This window comes from Grammomys surdaster, unplaced genomic scaffold, assembly GCF_004785775.1.
Source record: "Grammomys surdaster isolate TR1022 unplaced genomic scaffold, NIH_TR_1.0 188, whole genome shotgun sequence".
Taxonomy (NCBI): domain Eukaryota; kingdom Metazoa; phylum Chordata; class Mammalia; order Rodentia; family Muridae; genus Grammomys; species Grammomys surdaster.
This window is the reverse complement of record NW_021604633.1, coordinates 9,563,732-9,580,781: the sequence shown is the minus strand read 5'-3', so window position 1 is coordinate 9,580,781 and position 17,050 is coordinate 9,563,732. Positions and strand designations below refer to the sequence as shown.

Below are 17,050 nucleotides of genomic sequence, written 5' to 3'. Positions count from 1 at the left end.
TTTAGACTATTTTTCGTCAATTTAACAGATAAGTGATTTATTATTTTGCTACTTCTAAGTCAGAATTCTGAATTGAAAATTTAATTTTGAAACATAGAGATGACATTTTATTCATTTTCCAATTCTCAAATGATAGTGCCTTAGTAGTGGGACACGACTTTTCTTTCTCTAGACTGTTCAGCAAGGCAAGACTTTCCCCAGAATGTCCAATGAGACACATGCCTTTCTCTATACTTCAGTGTAAATGTATCTGGACAATTTATTTGTTCTCAGTTTTGGTTTTCACAGTTCACATATGTGGGTAGCTCACAGTTTAGGAACTGCTCATTGCGTTTGCTGTTGTAACACTATAGACAAACCTTACAGTGTGGCTCAAACAGGGAGCAAGGTTGTGTCTTTGTCACACGGAGTCTAGAAACACTTTCCAGAGTCATGGCTGTTCTTTCTAGTTGCTGTACAAGGCCTTGTGCAGATCTGGTTCTTCGAGCTTCTTCAGGGTTTGGTTTCAAGACACTGGGCACTCTTCTGTTTAAATGATGGAAGATATATGGAAGAAGTAAGTTATTTGTGGTAACAGGTTCTGTGCTTCTGTTCACATATCATTGGGTATAATTTATTCCCCTGGCATATCTAACTACAAAGGAGGCTCAGAAACAAAGTAATGTAGCTGTACCCTTGTAAGAAGGGAATAAGTCTTGGATGTTTATGATGTGTTGACAAAGTGGTATAGTATGCAACACTGTGACACACGACAGCTTCCACTATAAGAATTTTTAAATATTTTATTTTATTTTGGGTTTGAGGTTGCAAGTGCTGAGGGTGGTTGTGAATGGATGGGGAGGTGAGTGGGACTGGGATGTGTGATGTGAAATTTACAAAAAGTCAATTAAAAGTAAAAAACAAACAAACAACCAATCCAGGCTAAATATACAGTGGTAGATGATTTACACTGATTTTTCTATGAACTCAGTTATATCAAACTTTCTAATAACCCTCAAATGCCTTTCTTTCTATATTCCTGTGTGTACTCAAATTTATGTTGTTTTGATTTGTGTGTGTGACTCAGTGCACAGCAGTCTTTTCTGTTTCTGATTTACCGTGTCTTAATTTATTATTAGAAAACTAAGATCTCTGTTAATAAACTATTCATAAGGTAGTGAACTCTGGGGAAGCACAACGTTTTCTATTAGAAGTAAAACACATGTGCTGGTTTACCATGAAATTTATTTTGTCTTGTTTTCTGGGAGTCAGGCAATCATAGCCTGGTGCTCCTGGAACTTGCTGTGTAGACCTGGATGGCCTTGAACTTACAATGGATCCTTCTGCCCCTGTCTCCAGAATGCCAAATTTGTAGGCTTGCACCACTGTGTCTGGCCCCAGCCTTCATTCACAATTAAAATTTATGCCTCCTTTACTTCATTCCTTTAGTTCTTTCTGTATTTTCTTTGTGTGTTGACAATGGATTGAATTCCCACTTGGTGAGGAAGTGCTATGGATTTGATGGTTGTCATTCTGCCCGTGCAAATTATAACCATTCATTTTCCATGGCTTTGTTGACCTAATAATTCAAACTGTAAAAATTAATGCAGTTTTTGTTTATTAGTAACACTGTGTGTGTGTGTGAGAGCTCTCTCTCTCTCTCTCTCTCTCTCTCTCTCTCTCTCTCTCTCTCTCTGTGTGTGTGTGTGTGTGTGTGTGTATGTGAACACATATGTTTATGGGTGCCAGAGGACAACCTCAGGTGCCACTCCTCAGGTACTGTCTAACTTTCTTTCTCTTTTTGAGATACTTGAGTCTCTCATAGGTCATGACCTTGCCCTTTAGGCTAGGTGGATGTTTGTCCAGTGAGCAGCAGGGTTCTCTTTGCTTTGTCACCCCAGTACGAGATTACAAACGTATGCTACCATGCCTGGCTTTTAATTTTCTCCTGGATGTCTCGGGATCAGACTCAGGTCCAGGTACTTACGAGGCATTCACTTCTTTATGTGAGCAGCCTTCTAAAAACAATGAGTAAATAGCAAAAGAGTTTAAAACATACCGATTCAGCTTACGTGAAATTGTAGATTTCCTTGTATAAAATGATGAACATAAATAATTTCAGTCTTCCACAGAGACTAATAGGATCTTCCACTTCCTGTGCATCTTTATTCAAACATACTTTTTACTTCTTGGCTCAGTTTTGTACTATATCATTTGATGCAGAAAGCGACCTCTTACATATCAACTAGATACAGCTCGTAGAATTTGGTTCCTGTCCTGTCTACCCTACAACTCTATTTTTCTGGAGATGGTGGCAAGTATCTAAAGATAAGGATCAAGAGCAGGGCATGTCTCTCAGAACTGTGGGCAACCTCTTGGGTAGACTTTGTTTGTCATGCAGAGCCCTGAATGATGCAATGTCCCAGCCCCCGTGGAGCAGTATCTGCTCATAATAATGCCACAACCCATTAGTTGATCACAAACTCCTTGAATCCTCAGGGACTTGGCCCAATCTAAATGAGTGACTAATTCTTAAACTGCAAGGGAAAACTGACGTCTTCGGGGAGCAGTGACATGTTAAGGCTAGATTGTTTATTTTACTTGTTCTATCTGCAAGGTCATTAAGGAAATGCCTACGTCCTGTTGTGATTGTGTGCTCTGCAGCAGTAAGGAGGAAAGGATCTGACTTCTTCTGTTTCAGCAACACTTAGATCCCATACAATCTTCTCCTCTCTGCCCCTAAGGGAAAGAGTGCTCATATTCATTGGGTCTAAAAGAACCTACATTCTTTGCTTTGCATACATTTTTCTCTCTTATCAATTTAACTATTAATGAAAAGACTATGAGATTATTTGAGATTGTTCATATAAGGCTAAGGGCGTAACTGCAAGCTCTGGAAACACCTCTCATCTCTGTATCTCTGTGTTTCTCACTAAATTTCCCTCTATGTTCACTCTGTCTCATAGTTCAGTATCTTTGTTTTACCTTTTCGTTGAACTTTTCTGCTTTCTGTATTCTCCATGAGCAGCCTTTATCCACAGTGCTGTTGTATGTTGATTACATGTGGCTTAATGAAGATCTTCGTCCTTAGTAACTTTCTGGACCATATACTAGAAACTTTGTCTTTCATTTTTTTTTGATAAATCAGATATGTCTGTAGCATTGTTCCCATCTTTTGGTCTAGATGAGATTGTATCTGAGTTTTATATTTATATCTAAAAACTTCTGATCCTAAGCATGTTGTAGGCAGCATTGCAAAAGAGTAGGGACAGCAGAGGGGCTGGGCAGCCCCTCAGAGAACCCAGCCTTGTTCCAACTGACTCTATGTATTAATGAGTTACTTTAACTGTTTGAAGACCAGTTTCTACTTTTATTCATTTCCTGGGGCTACTGTGCCAAATTACTACTTAATTTTGACTAAAATTAGAGACATTTTTGTCTCATGAAGAGTTTCACTGGGTGGAAATGAAAGTTTCAGATGGATTGTACTCTTCCTGGGTGAGTGCCCATTTCTCTTCTACTGGTGGCTGCCGTGGTCCTCAGTTTCTGTCTGTGGTACTTCAGCCTTCTCCTCGGCATGTCAGCTCTGCCTCTGCCTTACAAGAATGCCTTTTTCCTTTTAAGATAATCAATCGCCTATGTGAAGTTTTTTTTTTATTTCCATTTTTGTGTTGTTTGTTTGTTTGTTTTAGGCAGTACACATAGGTTAGAGCAATAAGTTGAAGATATCTCTGGGTGGGAATGAGGGTTATTATTCATAAACCTCAGACCAGAAATAATTTTCAAAGTTATGCTACCTTTCAGTTCTGTTCACACATTGCTGTTCTGTTTATTCATTCATCCATTCACTGAAGATTTATTTCATGCCTTCTGGTATGTGCCAGACATGGTACCAGGTTTTCAGTGTAGTCTGTTCACTGTGCTGCCTTTTGTAAAGTCACTGTGCCCCTAGTCCAGTTGCCACACAGAGTAAATGCTGAGGGAAAGGCAAAAGAGAGCAACTGAAGCTCTAAGAATTGTTCTTTGTAATTTCCTTTTCTATGATCCTAGAGCACAAGCCACCTCTGTGTTCAGGGCTTCTACATCATTCCAGTAATCGCAGAGTGTGTCCAGCCTCTGCAGTACACTGCAAGCTATTTGTAAAAGTGTGTCACTGTCGGGAAGAAACTTGTATCAGTGCTGTTTCCATTCCATTAAAGGAATCTATGAAGTCCAAACATGAAACACAGACCTTGCCCCAGAGCATTTTTAATCGTAACAGATCTTATTAGCACTGCCTCTAATCAGCTTCAGCATCAACCCGTTCCTCATGCACATATGCAGAGTGCAGGTCTTTTAAAAAGTCCCTCAGGAGAGTATTTTGTACTGTTAACACTGAACAGAGAAAACTCGTACCCTTAACTGATCAGCACATGGGTCCTGATGCAAATGTAAGACAGTCTGCTGTAAGTCCATTGACACACATAGAAGTAAACCAATTGGATGCTCTTAGGAAAATGAGCTCATACATGGCTCAAAGGGAATTTGGAGAAGGAAGCATTTGACATGCCCTTAATGGATATATAAGGTTTTAATAGACATCTATTAGGGTAGGATAATGGGAAGAACATCTGCACAGGTCTGGCATTTGGGGATGGTGGTGAGTTGAGGCTGATAGTGGGGATTAGGGTCCCACATTTGGACACAAGTTTTCTCTTGACACAGCTTGTTGGTCTGGAACCGTTAGAATTTGAGAATTCTAAATTCAAATCTGGCCTGCTTTGTAATTAATGAAGCTATATTTTTTTCTACTGTAGGAGGTTGAAATATATTTTATTTAACACCTGATGGTTTGATGGATTTAAAAACATTGGAACTATGACTACTGCATTCATTTGTATGCTAGGTTTCCATCCAACAAGCATTAGGAATAGGCTTCAGTAAGGAGAATATAAACGGGTGATTTATTCAAAAGGTTTATGAAGGATAGTCAGGGTATGTGACTGAATGGAAGACAGACAACAGCAGAAGGTAAGGAAGGAAACTGACAAATTCAAGATAATCAAGTGGGCAGGGTGAATGACGTTGAAGGAGAGGCTAACTAGTCTTTAATTCTTTCCAAATCCATGGCCTCTTGCCAAAGAATGCATGACCCATTGAAAAGATATTCTTAAATTTTTAAATAAACAACAAACCAATTTCTCAATTTTGAATTTTTCTACCTGTGATTAAGATTATACATATTTAGTGATTACAGCAGCTTGAACGAGACAAATGTAAACAGTTTTCTCAACTTCTGTTGCTTGGTTTTATGAGTCTGATTCTATTGCAAATCCTCGGGTCTTTCTCAGCTTACATTTTTTATTTTTTTCTGGCTTACATAAGCAGCCAACAACAAATGAGGGCTGCTTGTGGAGAGGTGATGTGAGCATAGGAGGCTTTGCAGAACGGGCCACTATGCCTGCCATTTTGAAACAGTTTGTGAGCATAGATATGGGAAGGACAGCATAAAGCAGGAGGTGTCTTGACCATTGAGTGGGCTTTCCCACTCTATACTCTGAGCAAGCCTCAGAACTCATGTTGTTCTATCTCTCTGGTAACGAGTAAGCATTAAAGGTCATATTGCATTAACCAGCAAGGGGCTGGGGACTTAGCTCAGTGGTAGAGAGTTTGCCTAGAAAGTTCAGGGTTTGCTCCTCTGCTCAGAAAAACAAATTACTAGACAAATTAAAATGATCGCCTTACAGATATAAAAGTTGTATTCTTTGTTGTTGTGCAAGGCCCTGGGTTCAGTCCTCAGTCCTGAAATTAAAAAAAGACAAAATAAGAAGGCTTTATAATAGCTCCATGATGTGTCAAAAATATTAAATTGTATAATACTGTATTTCTCATGGTAGTTTCTTCATAATCATTTTTTCTCTTTGAATTTTATAATTCTACCTATTATGAAGTTAGTCCCATTCCTACATTCTTAAAAGGTACTGCAGTGCTGGTTCCACTTTGAGTCTTGCACATACTCTGCCTAATCTCTTTATTCCAATACTGCAGTGAGTTATTCTCCATGATATGTTCTTTCATATTCTGCCCAACCTGGTTTTATTAGGAAAATTATCAAGTGGGAATCTTAGAACAGTGTCTGATGAAAATCAGGGAACATCAAACTGCCTTGCAATAGAGGGCTTTGGGAGCAAGTCATTTTATGGTGAGAATATGGACATCAGTCAGCCATGGGAAAAGCCTATAATTCATTTGAATGTCACTGGAGAAGGTTTTTCAGTTTGAACTGTGTAAGAGAACCAGTTGGAGAAATAGCGGGGAAAACAAAATCTGAAGTAGGTCTTCTTCCATCTCCATGATCCTGATACTACGTGACTTGCAGAGGCAAAGGAAGCTCTAGCTAATCCTCATGTTTATTATGAGTGCCACCAGCTCTGAAGACCACTGTTAGAGTCATTGCCAAGAAACAGAGTGGAACAGCATAGAGTAAATAAGCGGAATCCTTCTGGCGGAGATGGAGATGATGGAGATGGAGATGATGGGGATGATGGGGATGATGGGGATGATGGAGATGGAGGTAGCTTTGTCTGGTTAGTTACAAAAACCTCACTTTTAATTTCTGTTTCAGAAGGGGGCCAATTAACCTCAGATGGGCGTTGGTGCAAGGATATGTGAGCGCACATAATTTATGTCTTAAAAACGTTTCTATATTTCTAAACTCATTCATTTTCTTGTTATTGAATTTTAACCATGGCTAAGTTCCCCGACATCCCGCGTGCTCCAAGCTCTCAATTAGAAGTGTACATTAATTTACAGATGAATAATTCAGAGTCAGTAGAACAAGTGTGACACTTGCAGTAAATTAAAGATTCAGTGACTCTTGGTGTGTGCTTTCTCCATAGGGATGCACTGTCCCTGCTACAAGTGATATGTGTTCCCTTTGTGTGGAATGCCTTGTTCCTTTTGGGCCAAATACTTGTGCAGTTGCTAACAAAGAGCGGGAGGCCTGGAGCACTGGCTACTGCCACCTGACTGGTGACGAAAAGGCCACTGTGGTAATAATCAGGCTTCGAGGAAACAGCATTATTCTTGTGATTTTCCCAAGCTACACACGTTATTATTTATATCCTTTTTTATTTATTTATTTTTTTTACGGGGAGGGGGACTTGGAGTGGAGGCAAGAGAGGGAAACGTTCATGTGGATAAAGTCGGTTGAGGAGTGGTGCCCTTGGAAGTTCGGCAAATTTGCTCCGAGGATCTTGATGGCTTTGCCATTCATGCCCTTAAAGCTCATTTCACCTTTCTGAATCTGGGTTTCTCTCATCTTTAAACTGGAAATGGTACTAGAGTAACTTGACGTCATTATCTCAAGGTTCTGATTAAGAGATGAATGAAAGAGGGGCCAGAGAAATGGCTCAGCAGTTAAGAGTACTGGCTATTCTTCTAGAGGACCTGGGTTCAATTTCCAGCACCCATATGACAGCTCACAACTGTCTGTAACTCCAGCTTCAGGAGATCCCACATCCTCACACAGACACCCAGGCAGGAAAAAACACAAATTCACACAAAATGAAAATCAGTCATTAAAAAAAAAGAAATGGATAAAACAAATGCTGTAATCTATTAAGCACAAATATTTTTTTTTACAAAGTTTTATGGATAATCCAGACTTCTGTTCCCTAGCAAGATGACTTTGTCTCATTAACAGGTATAGTAGAAAATGCAAGGAATTTTTGCTTTCTTCTTTCTGTAAACAACATAGATATTTTTTTTTTTAGCCACTGTGCAAAAAACGATGACATCAAATTCTCTCCCTCTCCTCAGTGGCTCGTGAGTAGTTTTTGTCTCCTCTGTCTAGTGTTACGTGTCATGATGCTTCTTCAGTATTGTTCTTTCTCCCAAATTGTTGGAAGCAACTTGGGATCTACTGTAATTACCAGTACTGATGATACATTATTTGGTGGTCAGGGAATTGGGCCAATCACATTTCCAGATTTCTCTGTAATATATTCTTTCCCACATACAATCAGTACTTCTCAAACTTCTTAGTCCCCAGGTTCATGTGTCTCACCTGAAGCTACAGAGCCTGAATCATCAGCATTTTGCAGGATGTGTGAAGCTTGGTGATCCCCCCAAATCCTCTGATCACTAGCACATTGTGGCCATTCTATGTCCCACGTGTGGATGATACCGCACAGAGCTACTTGACGTGACAATTAGCTCTACTGAGCCCTGCTTCTCGCCATTCCTCAATTACTGTCAACAAGTGGCCATACTTAAAGATACATTAAGTATGCTTCAGGAAAGTAGTTGTCTCTCATTTGTGTGAGAAAGGGAATTTTTTTTTATGTGGGCATAGTAACATGATTGTGATAAACTCTAAATTTACTTCCTTCTTTCTGTGAACACCATAGATACTCACTGAAATGATAGTGCAAACTATTACAATTGAAATAGTAGTACATCGTTTCACACACTGGGGTTGAACTATAAGTTGGGCAGCATATGAATTGTTTGACTTTGAAATGATATGTATCCATATAGACGGATAAGGCATGTGTTTATGTATAATTACATATGCACATATATTTAAGTGATATGTATATGAATATGTGTATATTGGCTGACTTTTTTGTAAGCTGGCTTACAAAAAGGGCCCCAATGTAGTGAGATAAAAGACATTAATGACTTGAAACAACAAAAAAAAGAATTATGACAAAAGAAAAATCAAGATGAGGTAGAAGCATTTTTTTCTGTGAAATTTTTATACTTTATCTTTCAAGTAACTGCACATAATACAAAGGTCATTGTTTTTTCTCATTTTCTTTTATCTTTCCTAATTTATACTTAGTTGGTAAAATTACTGTTTCCTATTACATGTGTATATATGTTTTTCTCTTTGGGAGTTTCTGTTTCTCTTAAATCGTCTTTAAAATAGTATTTTTATCAAATGAAAGTGAAGACGATTAAAATTGAAATAGTAATATATAATGATTTTGTTTCTAAAACCAGATACTTTAATTCTTTGACTGTTATACAAATTATGATTGGAACCATGTCTTGTATAGGTTGTTATTTAATAAGAAATTGTGGGAGTAATTTTAAACCCTAAACTGAAGTTTTGAACTACATATTCTGAATGTGAGCAATTAATGTGAATGTTAATTTCTTCCTCCCTTTATCTACATATACATCCACCCACCTGTCCATCCACAATGTACTGATGGAATGCTTTGTATGAACAGTGTAAGAGTAGATGCATGCTTTGAAGCTTTTGTTACAGCCTTGATCTTCATGGATAATGCTGCCCCTGTCACAGCTGAAGGTAGAATAATACTCTTATCACCATCCCAGACTGATTTACTTTATCAAAATGATACTTGTATTTTCACATTAATATAGTATTTTAAACATTAAATTCTGCAAGTGTTATAAAATGTTTCTAACCATTGTAGTCCTATGGTATCTCATGGTGAGAGCAATGGCTCCAGACTGTCCATTCTTTTTCTAAGCGGGACAGAGCGTAGTCTAAAACATGTGCCTCTCAAGAGCTCCATGAATGGAGCGATACTTAGATTTTGTCAACTTGAATCCAGGCTCATCTGCAAATGCATTTCCTGGGCTTGGTTTTCCTTCAGACATGCCTACATTGATTGATTTTCCTCTGCTTTTGTATGGAGGTGCTATGACGAGGCATTTCTAGTTCCTGCCAGCTTGGTCTTCTCACAGTGCCATCTTTGTTACCTGTTTTCTGATTTGGACAGACTTACCATTGTAAAGCACTGAGGATATTTATCATTTTGATTTCAGACATTATTAAACGCTTTCTTCTCTTTCACACTGGTGCATATTTTCCAGTGAAATGGAGTGAAAATATGGAGTGGAAATGTTTTTAAGTTGTACTTATCAAGCTAGCTGGCAGCTCCTTCATGTGTTGAGTTTCTTTTCTAAACTTATTATCAGCACCTCAGATGAAGAGTGGCATTTCATCTCGGTCCCCAATATTCAGTGTGCTACTTGCTGCATAGGGCTCACTAAGTCACCACTGGATTTAGGATGTGCAAAGATTAGTCAGGCTTCTGTTCTTATTTTCATCGCCAGCCTCCATTTGTAGCTCTCTCTTCCCATGCACAAAACTCTGCTGTGATTTTTACAAATAGGCACAACTAAAAAGGCAAAAAAGAAAGAAAACCAAACAACCAAACGCTTCAATACAGATGAAACGGAAGAAAGCAAAACTCAGAAGGCACCTATGGAAGATAGTGCAGTAGAGTTTTCACTGTGAGTCTGGATATGCAACAGGGAAGGAGCTAAATCATAGGCTGTCATTTATGACTTGTGTGGGTGAAAGAAAGTCACTTGGCAAGGTAAGTGTGCCTATCAAGGCATCATTGCAGAGCTAGTAAACACTGGAGGGGATTATGTAATAAAAACGTGGTATTTTCTGATGAGATCGGTCACCCACCTAGCATCATTTAGCTGTGTCTACATTGTTGTTAGATTCCTGAAAGAATGACTTCAAACCACTCCACAGAACCCTCTCTGAATATCCTCCTTTTTTCCATGTCATTCCTTGCATCAGGAAGTGATAAAGACCTGGGGCTCAGTCAGCTAGTGACTGAAGAGGAAGGCAATGGGGCTTGCTTTTCCTCTAGAATTAATTGTTCAAAAATTAAAAATAAAATATGTGTCTTGCCAAGGTTATAAAATATGCAGTGTTTTGACTATGGGGTTACAATGGATCTGAAGTTTTGAAATTTATATCTCTTTGATCTTTGTGAATTGAAGTATTTGGATGCCGTAAGTGCACAGGGATTTTCTTTTTTCTCAAGTAAAGTTTGAAACTAGAAGGAAGTTTAAGGTTTCTAGACACTGTTGTCGGGCACACGTGCAGAAGTGTCCTGTGGTAGGACTGCAGTACGTGTGTAGGTGAAGCACACAGTGGGTGGTTTTGAAGCTGTGATGGGAAGAAGTGAATGCTGGGATATGGTGGATCACTAAAGACAGCAGTTGGGATCAGAAATAATTGTTGGACTGGACAACCAGCTCATCTCAGCCATGCAGCCCTGAAGATGAGATGGGTGCATCTTCAGAAGGTAGGAGAGTCAGATTAGTAAGTGAGACAATGCAGTGCTTTTGTTTACCCATTCTTTTGTTTATATTCCATATGTATGAGTCTTTTGCCTGTGCACCATGTATGTCTGAGCACCATGTATATGCAGTGCCTGTGGATGCCAGAAGAGATTGTCATATTTTCTGGAACTGGAGTTACAGATGGTAGTGAGCTGCTGTGTGGATGTTGGAATCGAACCTGATTCCCGCTGAAGAACAGTCAGCTCTCTTAACTATTGAATCTTATTCCCAGCCCCTCAAATCTGACCACTAGCCTGTAACCTCTGACTTCTAACTTCTCATGATATCAAGTATGCAGCACCTCAACTGGCTATTTTGAAAGCTATTTTTGTTCTTCCTTTTATTTTAGGGAGCAAGGTTTTTAAAGGGAGAACTGCAACTCATTTGAAAAAAAAATATCTGGACTTACAACATGTGCTGCTGGTGTTTAATAAATACCCTTCTGCTTTGCTGTTGGTTATCACTAAGAAAGACACAAATGCACTTTGAATGGAATTCCTTCACTAGATACTTAATTTTCTTATAGCAAGGTGTGTTGAACACACTTTTATTATAAAATTTATCAGGTACATACGGCCAAGGAAAATAATTTTTTATACCCCATTGACAAGAAAGCCGGAGAGTGTGTACTTAAGGAGAAGGGAAGGCAAAATCAAGGAGCTGTGCTCTTACACCAGCGGTGGACAGGCCATCCAGCACTGTTTTTGCATGCAGTCAGGTAGACGTTGGAACAGTGATCTGATAACTTTTATGAACAGGTAAATTTCAGTACCACTCATGACTCATATCCATTCAACTCAAGAAGCATTTAGTGAGCTCCTGCTTTCTGACAGATAGTTTGCCAGTTGTTTAATCTCTTTTCTGAGATTGGATGATTCAGCTAATTAAATTGAATTCTGTCTGTCTCTTCTGGTTGTGGCATAAACTAAGAGATTCATTAAGGTTTATTCCTCAAAAGAGATGTGGGTCTGTGCTTTATAATGCTATATGTACCTTAGAACTCAGTTGTTCTTCATCTAGATATGTTCCTAATATCTTAAACACAATCTTTGATTCTTTAGGAAGCCCTGCACTAATCACCTGAAAATTTCACTGCTTTTCTAATACATTGGCTTTGATTCAACTCCCCTTTCCTCCCCCTTCCCCGTCCCCCTCCCCCTGGCCTTGTTGCTGTTCACATACCATCAGCTCTGCAGTGTGAACTGATGATCCTCCAGCTCTTACAACCTGAGGACCAAGGGAACAGGACCAAGAGGTCTCCTTCTGGTGCTACCTGTATGCTCATCATGTCAACGTGTCTGAAGGCCCTGATCTGGTTTCTGCTTCTCCTTTTTGCTTTTAAAAAGGTTTGCACAGTTTATTACTGTGCTTTTAGTTTGCATGTTACCTGAGTACTGTCTCTGCAATTCACTCTCAGAGGTAGCAACAGCAGCAGCATACAGTTCCCAGATGCCACCATGAGGTTGCTTCTTCATAGCTGTCCATACAGAGAAGGATGTCCATTAGTTCCCAAGTCAAGGATTCAGATGTACAAGCAGCCTGATGTGTCAGAGGAGCTGGAGACGGTCCTTTAAAATTTTTAATTGTCAGTCTTTTTAGTCTTTTGCATTTAGACATTAAAATGGATTGTTTTGTAGTCGTTTTTACTTATTTTTTAATAGCTTTTTTCCTTTTGAGGTTATAATGATAACATTTTTCCCTCCCCTTTCATCTCTCCAAACCCTCCCATATATCACTTCCTTCTGCTTCAAATGTGTGGTCTATTTTTCATTAATTCTTTCTATATACATATATGATCATATTCATCATATAAATATTCATGTATATATTCAGTGCAGGCTATTTGGCACTGGATGACCAGTTGATGTGCTCTTCCCTGAGGAAGACCCCTTCTCCCACTCTCACCTTTCCTCAGTTGCCTATAGTTCCATGTGTAAGGTTGAGGTCTCATGGGCTTTTCCCTGTCCAGTTTGATGTGTTCAGTGGTGTTGCCTTGTTCAGCTTAGATTTGGGCAGGCATGTCAGTGAGACTTTGTGAGTGTATCCTCTGAGGTTACTTGGCACATTCTCAATTACGATTTTGGATATTTCCTGTTTCTTTGTTGGGTTTCCTGCCCATATTTTGGATCTCTGTTTGTTGTCTTTGTTCATTTTTTCTTTGAGGTTATTGGATTTTGTTATTTATTTCTAACTTTTTAAAATACATTTTGGAAGTTGGAATTTTAGTTGTCAAGTTTTACAGCACTAACCCTTTTTAAGGAAATACTTTGGCAATATAACACATAATCGTATTGTTATGTAATCGTTATATACCCCTAGAATTACCCATCCAGTCATCCCAAACCAAAAGCAAAAGTGAGTAGATTTCATGGAATATATGGCTAAGCTCTAGCTGTGAATGTGAGTGCAGATGGAGGGCCCCTCCATTCCTGCTAGTAGACTACTATCTTCTCCCTATCCACAATCTTAGAATGTTTTCTTCAATTGTATAACCCTCTGGATAGGGGTTACAACGATGATGTCATCACTGTTACTTTAAAAGATGTGTGGGTTGGAAAGTTGGGGAGGATCTGGGAGGAATAGAAACAAAATATAATCAGAATATGTTATATCAAAAACATAAAAAAAATTAAAATATATGCATTCCTGCATTAAATAAACAGGTAAGCTGACATTCTCAAAGACCATTGCATGAGCAAGTTCTGTTTTTTCTTTTAGTTTTTGTAGTTCTCTTTTTTATCTAATCTACGAGTGTTTGGCTTTTTCACTGCTTGCCATTGTGGTATTTCCAGCTGTGCATGGAAATTAATTTTCTATTTAAATAGACAATTCCAGGAAACCATCCACTAAGGTAATAGGAGACAAAAAGATGTTGCTTTAAAATTTATTTTGGTGGCATTCCTGGCATTGGAAGAGTTGCTGGTTAGCAGTTTACTTTAAGTAATTAATTATTTTGAAGTTTGTTTTATTATATTACTTATGTTAAATAAACCTTGTCATAGTTTATTTAAGTGGATCCTATGAAAGAGTGCATGGCATCGAAAACTTATCCTCCACTTGACAGAGAAATTCTAAATGAGTCTTTTGTAAATGCTGAAAAATTTTGGACACTAGACATTTGAGAGTATCTGACTTCTCTTATGGAAGCTCAAAATCTAAGCTATATAGAATCTTACCTCAGAGTTTATGGGTGAAATAAGTCTTGAAATTGAGACTCACCAGATCTTCAAAAGCTGATTGTATTTTTCAGGTGTACTAAGTTTTATAGAGGATCATACACACCTCCTATTGCCTGTCATCCTTATGATCTCGAATGGCTTCCTGTGATGAAAAATGTGAATATTTCTTGAGTAAAACTTATGGATATTAATGTTGAATGACAGGCAAAAAGTGCTTTACAGAGGGGAGAGTGCAGTGACTAGAGAGCAGGTGTTCCTGGGTAAAGAACTTATGTAAACTGTCAGCCAGTTTTAAAGTAAATTCTGAGTTAGGACAACGTTCACAGGGAAAGGTCAAATAAAGACAATAAACAACCTCATCTCTTTTCAGGTTGTTTTTTTTTTTGTTGTCAGCTGAGTACAGATTTGTCAGTAAATGACTTCTGAAATGTTTTTCTTGTTCCTTATGAGTGTAAATAAGCGATAGGCCAAATCTCACCTGCACTTCGTGAGGCTGCACCTCTCACACCCATGGACCTGCCTGAGCTGCTTGTTACAGCAGGCTGACTTCTCAACCCCACTCCAGCTGGAGAGTTGACAGTCACAGCCTAGCAGGCGATTGATTTTGTTTCTGGAGTCCTGTGTCTACTACTCCATGATTCCTCTCTGGGGTTAACTCTTCGTTCACTTTGTACTTGGGCTCTGAATTTTAGCTCTTGGTATATTTGCTATCTTGTGTAAATACTTTATAATGCCTTAAACATGCCTGGAGTGTTTTTCCTTATCTCTATTCTTTGTCTATCTTAATCTACATACATATTCTACTAAATGTATCTCCTGGCCTAGTATTCTAGAGTAATTTAGTTTCTTCCCATGTTACATTCTTTATCTTACATTCTTTATCTTAGATCTTATGGCATATTATTTAATAGCATTCTCAATAATCTTTTAAATATTTAAATATCTCTTACATCATATTGAGTATTTCTGAAGATGCTGTCCCTTTCATATTCAATGACTTACATAATGTTTGACAGACCGTAGATAGAGATTTTGAGCTATGTAAACTGAGATATTCATTTAGAATCTCTGCAGAAATATCAGGGCCAAGGAAAGAAGGAATTTCAAATGAAAGAATCAGAACAAGGCAGCAGATTGGTATATGTAGAGTAATAGTAGATTTTTGTGACTGTAAGGTTTAGAAAATTAAAAATTTGAAAACAGAGTAGAGACTTCCAGAGGCTGTGACAGTTGAGACAAACTTTGGCTGGTTGAATCAAAGATAAACAGAGTGCTCAGTTTTATAGAGAAGAAAGTGTGGCATATGGGTATTTATGGGTAAAAAAGATACATACAATATAAGCCAGTTATGATGTAAATATTGAATTAGGACAACATCGTAGGGACAGGTCAGAAGACAACCTAGGACTGTACTGTTTTGAACAATATAAGTTAAACAAAACAAAAAATTGGACTTGTTTGAGCAATATACCAGTGAATTAACTATCAGACTATAAGTTGTATGGTTAAAACAACATTGTTGAATAAAAATATGCTATAGTATACCATGAATACTTGAGGTAAAGAAGAGAGACAGAGTGAGCATAATTCCTGGTTTATATCTTATTTTGTATTGTATCTTTGTTTTCTTTTATTTGCAATTATTATTGACATAAGAATATAATTACGTTTCTCCATTCCCTCCCTCCCTCCAAATTCTCCCACATAACTTTCTTGCTTGCTTTCAATTTCATAGCCGTTTTTTCTCATTAGTTGTTGTTACATGCATCATGTATATAAATATATGTTTCTAAATATTACCTGCTCAGTCTATATAACGTTACTTGTATATATGTTCTCAGGGCTGATCATTTGTTATTGGATAGCCAATTGGTGTGTTCTCTGGAGAAGACTGTTTCTCCGACTCGCAGCATTCCCTAGGTGTCTGTAGTTCTTTATGTAGGGTTGAGACCTTGTGGGCTTTCTTCTCCACCCATTTTGACATCTCTGTCGGTGGCATCCTTGTTCAGCTTACGCTTAGGCAGTAATGTTGGTAATAATTTATGGATACAGAATCTGATGTTACTAGGAGACATGGTATCATAGCAAACTCCTGATCTTTGGCTCTTCCGATCTTGTTGACCCCTTTTCCACATTGTTTTCTGGGCTTTAGGTGCAAGAATGTTTTATAGATGTGTCCATTGGAACCGCCTTCCATCACTCTGCATTTTAACTGATTGCAGTTGTCTTCTTTAAATCTTTTTCTCAGAACAAGTTAGAGATTTTAGGACCTCAGTGGACAAGATAGAAATAAAAATAGGAGAAAGGATAAAAAAACTTTTAAAAAGTAAAAGTATACTGTGCTGGCTGGCCCATGGGATGTTCAGATACCTTGTCAGATGTTTTTGGATGATATTACTGTTTAAATCAGTAAATTGAAATAAAAGATATTACTTATCTGTAATGTGAGCATGCCCCAACCAGTTAACTGAGTATCTGAATAGAAGGAAAAGCTAAATATCACTGTGTAGGAAAGCCTTCTCCTACCTGAAGACTTTTGAAATCAAAGACAGTAGTTGTCCAGCAGCCTTTTTACTATGAGACTGTGCCATATATGTCAATTCCTTGTAATAAATTCTGATTTACTTGCCTAACCTATACATATTTCTCTTTGTCTCCATTTCTCTGAGAGTGTATAGAACAGAGAGACTTGATTAGATGTGAGAACCACAGGAGGTGGTGCTACATGTATGTATGAACCACAGGAGGTGGTGCTACATGTGTGTATGAACCACAGGAGGTGG

At 38.2% G+C, this 17,050-nt stretch overlaps 1 protein-coding gene and 1 pseudogene across 4 annotated transcripts in view; one reads left to right on the top strand and one right to left on the bottom strand.

Annotated features, from left to right (window-relative positions):
• The window catches only part of Hdac9 (histone deacetylase 9), an 818,562-nt gene that overhangs the window by 80,105 nt on the left and 721,407 nt on the right, over positions 1-17,050 (top strand). The gene's annotated exons all lie outside the window — the stretch shown is intronic.
• LOC114622357 overlaps positions 1-17,050 on the bottom strand; it is a 40,125-nt pseudogene that overhangs the window by 459 nt on the left and 22,616 nt on the right.